Source organism: Neofelis nebulosa, chromosome 3 (genome assembly GCF_028018385.1).
Source record: "Neofelis nebulosa isolate mNeoNeb1 chromosome 3, mNeoNeb1.pri, whole genome shotgun sequence".
Lineage (NCBI taxonomy): Eukaryota > Metazoa > Chordata > Mammalia > Carnivora > Felidae > Neofelis > Neofelis nebulosa.
This window is the reverse complement of record NC_080784.1, coordinates 196,591,056-196,600,934: the sequence shown is the minus strand read 5'-3', so window position 1 is coordinate 196,600,934 and position 9,879 is coordinate 196,591,056. Positions and strand designations below refer to the sequence as shown.

Genomic DNA, 9,879 nt, shown 5'->3' with positions numbered 1-9,879 from the left:
TCTATTTTTTTTTCAGATGCTGGTCATGACTCACAAATTTATTTCGTAACCTGCTAATGTGTAACAACCAGTATTTTGAGAAACACTGTGTCAGATCAACTCTATCTTAACCATGTCCCTCTGAATATGTAGATTCAGAAATTAAACAAAAAATTCCATTACTACACCCCTAATCAAAAACAGGCGAATCTCAAATAGTAAAGCATTATGTGACAGAATTATAAAGCACATGAGATTTCTAAAGCACAATGATCATCAGTACGGAGGGTCAGGTGTGGGACGCACATATGGCAAGGAACAAAATAAACAGCCTGACCAGCACCGATTTAGGGGTCATAGTAAACTGAACTGTTAAGTGTCTGAAAGCAGATAGTGTGTTCTCAAAAATTACAATAAAAATATTCTCTGTAAACCTCGTCCATGCAACAAAAGGATGAACCTAAAGAAAAACACTTCACTTCCCTATAACCAGACTGGGCTCAGATCTACCAGGAAGGAACACTGAAATATTGAAGAAATCCCTTCTATCTCAGCAGGCCTTGGTCTCCTCTTCTGGTTATAAAGAGTCGTCCCTAGGATTTATTAATGGTCCTCCATCCTGACTATTGCCTGGGGTTGCCTGAATCTAAAAATTCCAGAGTTGGTACCTTCCTTGAGAAATCCTGATTTAAATGATTGGTCTGAGAAAGCACCTGGGCACGGGGTCATTCTAATGGTGATCCAGGGATAAACGCTATTACATCAGATAATGTCTAGGGTCCTTATAGCACGTGCTGCAACTCTGAAGGAAAAGAAAGCTGTGCATGTTATGCCAAATCTAAATCTCAACTGCAATATGGCAGGTTGTGCGCAGCATAGGCTCTGAGATCAAGTCCACATCCACTTATTTTCTAGTCTCTGTTCTCTCATCTGTAAAATACAGCAGTAGTCCCTGCCTTAGGAAGAATTTATAGGGATTTTTAAAAAAGGAAATACAGTGACTTTTACACAATACTAAGTTATACATATTTATTATGTATTAAATGCTATATGTATAATATATATGCATATAGGTACAATATATCATATATGTATATGTGTATACATATTTCAGTAATGTGAGGAATCAGTCTTATCAATTTATGCAATTAAATGGCTGAGCTCATTTTTTAAATTATTTATTTATTTATTTATTTTTTAAAATTTACATCCAAATTAATTAGCATAGAGTGCAACAATGATTTCAGGAGTAGATTCTGTACTGCCCCTTACCCATTTAGCCCATCTCCCCTCCCACAACCCCTCCAGTAACCCTCAGTTTGTTCTCCATATTTATGAGTCTCTTCTGTTTTGTCCCCCTCCCTGTTTTTGTATCATTTTTGTTTCCCTTCCCTTATGTTCATCTGTTTTGTCTCTTAAAGTCCTCATATGAGTGAAGTCATATGATTTTTGCTGAGCTCATTTAAAATATAAATGAAATTGAGCTATGTGCACTCTCCTCCCCAAAGTTTAAATTTTCTTTCTGATCAAAATCTTGACAGTGTGCTGAAGTAGGAGTGAAATGATATGGTGTCTGATCTGCTTTGAAATTCTTCACAAAGGAAAATGGGAATAGGTAAAATAAATGTGATAAGCTCCTGGCAATGTAGAATCTAAGAGTGTATAGGAGTTTATTGATTCATAATTCTAAATATTGTGCTAGTAATTAATCCCACCTTTTGTATTTTTGAAACTTTTCATAAAACTTTTTTTTAAATCTAAAAATACAATAATGTTACAACTGTGCCATAGTCAGATGTATAGACAACATACAAAGAAGACTAATTTCCATGAGGACCCACAAATTTTGCAGAAGAGGTGGGGGGGGGGGGAAGATTTGTGCACAGAGTTCACAGAAAAGAAAAAAAAATTAAAAAAATCACTAAGGAAATCTAGTTTTTGTCTGTTTTGCTGTGTTATTCAGTTTATATCTTATTGAGAAAGAATGTAGAACAAATTGTCCAATCCTTAAGCATATTATACAACAAAATGTGAAAAATAGCACTTCACAATTCTTTCCTTGTAGAACTGACTTTCCTGGAAACACCTGAGGCCCCTTTTTATGAAAGGATACTCAGAGAAATCTCCGCTTTTGGTCTGAACTCTTATGAGCAGCTTTAGTTTCTAAGAATGTGTCCTTTTACAACCACAAAAAATCTTGACACCTGTTGATCTAATTGTCTTTACACTGTGCCCCAGATAGCTACAAGGAATCCCTAAAGGAGCCTTGTTCATTCAACAAGAATTTAATAAGTGCCTACCGTGTGTCAGACACTCATCTAGGACTTAATGAACAAAAGACATAATTCCTGCCCCGCCCTAGAATGGAAAGGATGGGTTCTCAGTGTTCCAATTGTTAACTGTGTACCATAAGATTTGCTTTATGAGTTAGTGCTCCATTGTAAGAATTCTTATAATGTTTGTTTTTATTAATTTATTTTGAGAGACAGAGATAGAGAGAGTGAGCAGAGGAGGGGCAGAGAGAAAGGGAGACAGAATCCCAAGCAGGCTCTGCACCATCAGCACAGAGCTTAATGCAGGGCTTAAACCCATGAACCATGAGATCATGACCTGAGCCAAAATCAAGAGTTGGGCACTTAACCGAATGAGCTACCAAGAGCCACTAAGATTTCTTTTAAAGAAGGAGTTTTGATAAAAATGAGTTGACGCTATTTAAAAATAGCAAGTCCACTCAAACTCTTTAAGACTGAAAAAGTTATGTCTCAAAAAGCAAAATCAGACTGTCCAAGGTTGCATCTAGCTATTGGCAGGGCCAGGACCAGAATGCAATGCTGCTGATTCCCAAATGCTTACTTTTCCCACTGTCCCACATTCTTCTCTCTCTTCCCTTGGCAGACTGGCCTAGTGGAAGGTCACAGATTTGGAGTGAGAAGTTTCACATCTGTATTACAGAGAATTAATTCCATTTTCCTGGCACTTAGTTTCCTCATTCATAAGATGAGGATACATGTGGTTTGGAGAACAAAATCAGCTAAAGTATTCTGTATACAATCTACATATAAACTGAAAATACCATACAGATGTTAACAATTGTGATCTAAGACCCTAAGTCTTTTCACTGATACTCCTCAAAGCAAAATAGTTGAAGGATGGAGTAGGAAAATAAGGTGTGCCAGTTGGTCAAATTGTTACAGTGGAAGCAAAAAAAAAAAAAATATCTGGGTTGCAAGCTGGCCTTACTGCTTCTTATGTTATGTCAATTGAGAGAAGCCCTATATGTAGAGGCGGAGGCTTGAGCTCTAGAAAGTCAGACACACCCTAGAGTGGTGTCATAATTTGAGCTATACAACTAAGATGAAACAACACAACCTATTTCATTATGCTGCTCTTTGGGATGGTGCTTTTTATTATTATCATTATTTAAATTTTAGTTAGTTAGCAAAAAGAGTAATATTGATTTCAGAAGTAGAATTCAGTGATTCATCATTTACATACAACACCCAGTGATCATCACAAGGGCAATCCTTAGTACCCACCACCCATCTAGCCCATCTCCCACTCACTTCCCTCCATCAACCCTCAGTTTGTTCTCTATTACTAAGAGTCTTTTGTGGTTTGTCACCCTTTCTTCTCTTTCACTCCCCTTCCCATATGTTCTTTATTTTGTTTCTTAAATTCCACATATGAGTTGAATAATATATTTGTCTTTCTCTGATTGACTTATTTTGCTTAGCATAATACATTCTAGCTCCATCCATGTCACTGCAAATGGTAAGATATTATCCTTTCATCAGTTGATGGACATCTGGGCTTTCTCCATAGTTTGGCATTGTCGATAAGGTTGCTATAAACATTGGGGTGCAGGTACCCCCCTTTTAATCTGTATCTTGGCATCTTTTGGGTAAATACCTAGTAATGCAATTTCTGGATCAACTTTTATTATTTGGGGAACTTCCATACTGCTCTCCAGAGTGGCCGTACTAGTTTGCACTCCCACCAACAGTACAAGAGGGTTCCCCTTTCTCCATATCCTCACCAACACCTGTTGTTTCTTGTGTAGTGAATTTTAGCCATCTGACAGGTGTGAGATGAAATCTCATCATGATTTTGATTTGTATTTCCCTGATGATGAGTGATGTTGAACATCTTTTCATGTGTCTATTAGCCATCTGAATGTCTTCTTTGGAAAAATGTCTATTCATGTCTTCTTCCCATTTCTTAACTGGGTTGTTTGTTTTTTGGGTGTTGAGTTTGATGAGTCCTTTATAGATTTCAGATACTAACCCTTTTTCAGACATGTCATTTGAAAATATATTCCCCCATTCCATAGGCTGCTCTTTAGTTTTGTTGATTGTTTCCTTCACTGTGCAGAAGCTTTTTATCTTGATGAAGTCTCAGTAGTTCATGTTTGCTTTTGTTTCCCTTGCCTTCAGTGACATGTCTAGTAAAAAGTTGCTGCAGCCAAGGTCAAAGACATTGCTGCCTGTGTTCTACTCTAGGATTTTGATGGTTTCCTGTCTCACAGTTAGGTCTTTCTTCCATTTTGAATTTATTTTGTGTATAGTGTTAGTGGTCTAGTTTCATTCTTCTGCATGTCACCGTCCAGTTTTCCCAGCACCACTTGCAGAAGAGACTGTCTTTATTCCATTGGATATTCTTTCCTGCTTTGTCAAAGATGGGTTGACTATATAGTTGTGGGTCTATTTCTGGATCTTCTTATCTGTTCCATTGATCTAATGTGTCTGTTTTTGTGCCAGTACCATACTGTCTTAATGACTATAGCTTTGTAATATAGCTTGAAGTCTGGAATCATGATGCTTCCAGTTTTGTTTTGTTTTTTCTTTTTCAGGATTGCTTTGGTTATTTGGGGTCTTTTGTGGTTCCATGCAAATTTTAGGATGTTTGTTCTAGCTCTGTGAAGAATGTTGGTGGTATTTTGATAGGAATTGCATTAAATGTGTACATTGCTTTGAGTAGTATAGATATTGATATGGTACTTCTAAAGCATTTATTACAGTGTCTAGGACATAGTATATGCTTAATAATGATTAGCTATTATTCTTAACTCTAAAATATTGAAAATAAATCCCACCTCATTGGGTACTCATTAGTATTAAATGAACTAAGGTTAAATTGCACATCCATTAAGTGACTAATGCATGTAAGATATAGAAAATATGTGCTTTCCCTTTCTCTTCCTTTCTCCTGATATGTGAAACCAGATGCAACAATTATAATGACTGGAAAATTGTAAGGGGCATGTCACAAACCCATTTCTCTAAGTCAGTGGCTATAAAATTTTAGTGTATACCATAATCTTCTTGAGATTTATTAAGGAAAGAAAAAGCATCTTTGGTCTCACCTCCTATGAAAGAGAGCCCAGAAATCTTATTTTTAACAAATTACTCCAGTACAAATAACACAAATGATGAGTTAAGACTTCCTGAGTAGTCTAAGCCCTTGTAATTCAAAAGAGTAGTCCTGTTCCTAACTTGCTGAATCTGCATCACATTTTAACAAGACCCCCAAGTGATTCCTGTACATGTCATAGTTGAGACATGTTGGTCAAAGCTTTGTCTCTGGGCCGTTAGGTAATGATCACCTGAATTTCCTTACTTCTCTAAGGAAATCTTTTCATTACATTTTATCATAAATGTCAATTTGATGAAAGACTTGTATAAAAACGGGCATATTAAGATATTTCAACATTTCTGCTGAGTTACTATCAGATTTTGTCCATTATTTTGCCCAACATCTTTCATTTAAAGGACTACATGATAAGTTAATTTTACAAGGAAAATGTCATTTCTAAAATCTCTCTCCTATGATATTTTTTTTAATTTTAAAAATGGGAGTGACAAATGATTAAGATTTTTTTCATTGGCTGCTACCTCAAAATTAAATTTTATATTCATTGACCCTAATTCTATTAGCCTAAATTTGGAGTATGTTAACCATTCTTTCCATTACCATAGTTCAGCTTTTCTAGTGCTCTCTTTTTTTTTTTTAACGTTTATTTATTTTTGAGAGACAGAGTGTGAGCAGGGGAGGGACAGAGAGAGAAAGAGATAGAGAGAGACAGAATTGGAAACAGTTCCAGGTTCTGAGCTGTCAACACAGAGCTCAATGCAGGGCTCGAACCCACGAACCATGAGATCATGACTTGAGCCAAAGTAAGATGCTTAACCGACTGAGCCACTCAGACACCCTCCTAGTGGTCTTTAATATTTGTTTTAAACATGGGTATAATTCATGTACTATAAAGTATACAGGCTGATAACATGTTTGCATTTTTACACACCCTTATAACCACCAGCAAGAACAAGATATCAAATATTTTCATGCTCCCATAAGATTGTGCCCCTTCCCAATCAATAGCTCCCAACCCCAACTCCATCATATGACTTTTGTTACATTGATTAGCTTTGGTCATTCTTGAACTTCCTATAAATAGGATCATAAAGTGCACAATCCTCTGTGTCTGGGTGTCTTGTTTAATATAATGTCTTTGAAGTCCGTCTATGTTATTGTGTTCACCAGTAGTTTGTCTTTTGTATTGCTGTGTATCTTTCCATTGTATAAATATATCACAAATGTATTTATCTATGTTTCTGTCAATAAGCATAAGAGTTGTTTCTCAAAGTAGAAAAAGCTAATATGAACATTTGTATATAATTATGTTGGTGGATATGCATATTTATTTCTACTGGGTATATATCTGGAATGAATTCTTCCTTTAGTAGTCTTCTGTGTACACAAGCAAATTCTTTCTGGATATAGGTGGTATATACATTAGTATTGGAAGAACATTTTTAAAAAGACAAGAAGGAATAAGCATAAAAGGACAAGAGAATAAAGAAAACAATATAATAGCATTTCAAAGTTAAATATATGCTTTAGTATAGGGGAAGAATACAGGTTAAGGAATATAAGACCCTGGAATTCTTCTACTTTAGACAAGTCACTTCTTTCTGGAGACCTGTTTATTTATCCATTCAATAGATTGGTTGATTGACTAGATGCCCTCAATAATTCTTTCCACCTTGATAATCTGGGAATTTAACAAGAATTTTTTAAGTGAATCATCTGGCAATTTGAAAAAAAATATATATATGTGAGTCCTTTCTGATTAATAACTTGTGAAGAGAAGACTTCTAGAACTTTTCCTTTAAATGTTGGAATTGTTTTTCATGGCAGGCCTATTTCATGTTTCTACTCCATCTTGAATCCCTCTCTGAATGAAACATTGTTGACCTGACTGATCAGAGATTATATATTCATTGAGCCACACTTACTGGAGGATGAGGCCACTATACCCTTATAAGGCAGGAACCCACATTGCCCCATCTCTTTCTCATCTTGTCTTCTGAAAAAATATCCCTTTGGCAGAGCCTCAGTTCTAGGGCAGACTTCCTCCTTGTTAGCCTCCTTCTTCCCACCCCATGTCCTTGGTTGAGTGAATATATTCAGCTTGGTGTCCATTTACATTTCTTTCCCCTGCAGGCATGCTTTAATCCACGAGTTCCAACATGTAAATTTGGGGGAGATAAGACACCTCACTTCCTCTTTTATTTATCAACTCTAACTCAAAATTATCAGATATCTATATATTAGTGGGTGCTAAATTCTTGGCTATTAACAAAGTATTTTTCTTCCTTTTTTTTCCTTTTGTGCAGTATTCTCTTAGTAAAGAACCCAAGAAGGCAAAAGGATGAAAGGTGGTTAGTTCAGACTCCCTCAACACTTTCAGACAGAGGATACTGAGAGATCATAGAAATCGTATACCCACAGCAGTCAAAGGTTGTGCCAAGAAAAATGAGTTGTTAAAACAAGGAGCCATGGGGAGAACCCTGGCACTGATTGTGGCTGCCAGGGAAACACATTTCATAAACATTCAAACCACAAACCCCATAGTCACAGATCAGAAGGGTTGCTTGGCCTGGGAGGCCAATGGAAATGAAGGTGGAAGTAAATAAATAAACAGGAGCTCTGGGAACCACATCTTATTTCCAGACCCACCTGCTGAAGGGCCTGACCATGTCATGGAGCACTGATCTGGGCAACTGCCACAAGCCCCATGTGAGCTTCTCTCTTTATATAACACATTTACCTACCACAACCACTTTTATTATAAGGTTTTACATGCCCACTCCACGTGTGAAAAAAAAAAAAAGACATTTAGAATGATTAAGCCACCTGCCCTAGCATGCACAGTTAGTATGTGGTAAAATCAACTTTCGACTTTGTCTGACTTCAAAGCCCATGACATTTTTGTCATGACCAACTAGTTCCGTCTATCATTCTACAAATAAAGACATCGCAGTCCAAGAAGCTTATGCGAGTTGTCAGAGTCAGGATGAGAATCTGGGACTCCTGACTCACTATTGGGTCAACTCCAGTCCTCCTGCCTTGCCTTGTTAATGCCAAAACAAGGAAAGCCCCATGAGGTTTTCAAGACATTTTCTGAAATGTCATGAAGTGATTGTTTTGTCATCTCTCTTTTAAAGACTTGGGTACTGGAGTCATATTGTCTTGATTTGAAGCCTCGCTCTGTCATTTGAAGTTTGACATCAGCAGGTTACTTAGTTTTTCTGCACTTTAGTGTTCTCATTTATAAAATGGGAAAAATGCAGTGTTTTCCTAAGAGATGTTAAGACTAGGGGTGTCTGGGTGGCTCAGTTGGTGACGAATCTGAATCTTCACTTCAGCTCGGGTCATGATCTCATGGTTCATGGGTTCGAGCTCCACGTTGGGCTCTGCGCTGTCAGCACAGAGCCTGCTTGGGATTCTCTCTGCCCCTCCCCCCTACTCTCTCTATCTCAAAATAAATAAATAAGCTTAAAAAAAAGATGTGTTAAGACTAAATGAGACAATATGTGTAATTAGCTTACCATTGGGTTGAGCATACAATCACCATATCATAAATAATGGCTATTATTATTGGTCTTTCATTTCTGATGCATCCGTAGGCAAGGTGGTTCCGCTGAAGCATCAGAGGCTTGGGAACCAGGAGGGTGACTGTGTGTCCCATGATACTCACAGGATTACGTGGGTACACCTCTTTAGGGGCTTGGATCAAATCACTGTTTTACGCTGGAGCAAAGAGCCAAAGTATGTCTCAGGCTCACACTTTTCCGACAGGTTAGTTCATTTCAATCTGCCAGACTGAGCTGGGCTCCAAGACTCCAGAGATAAAGGTGGCAGAGTGCTCCCTCTCCGGTCGGCCAGACAAAGTCCTCTCCACAAATGTGGAATCGTTTGTAATACTTTATAATAATTCCACTGACAGTGGAATATCATACTCTGTTGAGGAAGACATGAGACCTAATCTGTTCGGTGACATAAGCTCTTTTAGACAGCCCCAAAGGCCACAGCAAGCCTCTTTGCTTTAGCATCTGTTGAATACTCAGGTTGCAAATCCAGCCTGGGACACCAGGGTATAAGAATGAAGGACAAGGAGAGGAGTACTTGTCTCTGAGCAAGGCTCTTCTCTAGGCCTTTACTCTCATCCATAAAGTGGGTACATTTGTTAGTGTCACTAAGCATTAAAGAGGAACTATCTCTAATGCTCACTTTAGCAGCACGTGTATCAAAATTAGAACAAGACAGAGAAGATTAGCATGGCCCCTATGCAAGGATGACACACGAGTTTGTGAAGCATTCCATTGTTTTTAATTGAAAAATAAAATTCATACAGAAAAAAGGAAATACATTTGGCACATAATCATAATAATAATCTTTAAAGTGCAAAAAAGGATGGGTCCATTAGTTTTCTCTGAATTAGATCTCAATTAACTCACTCCAAAACTCTAAAAAAAAAATCCCATAAGAAAACTGAAACTAAAGCATTGCTACATTGAGGAGCTAAATAGACAGCTTTAACCTCAGAGAAATGTCTGC

At 37.4% G+C, this 9,879-nt stretch overlaps 1 non-coding gene across 1 annotated transcript; it reads left to right on the top strand.

Moving 5' to 3' along the window:
* Positions 1 to 9,544: 9,544 nt before the first annotated feature.
* Positions 9,545 to 9,651, top strand: LOC131508177 (U6 spliceosomal RNA). Its single transcript, XR_009259888.1, has one exon. It is a non-coding gene; the product is annotated as a U6 spliceosomal RNA (small nuclear RNA).
* Positions 9,652 to 9,879: the final 228 nt, after the last annotated feature.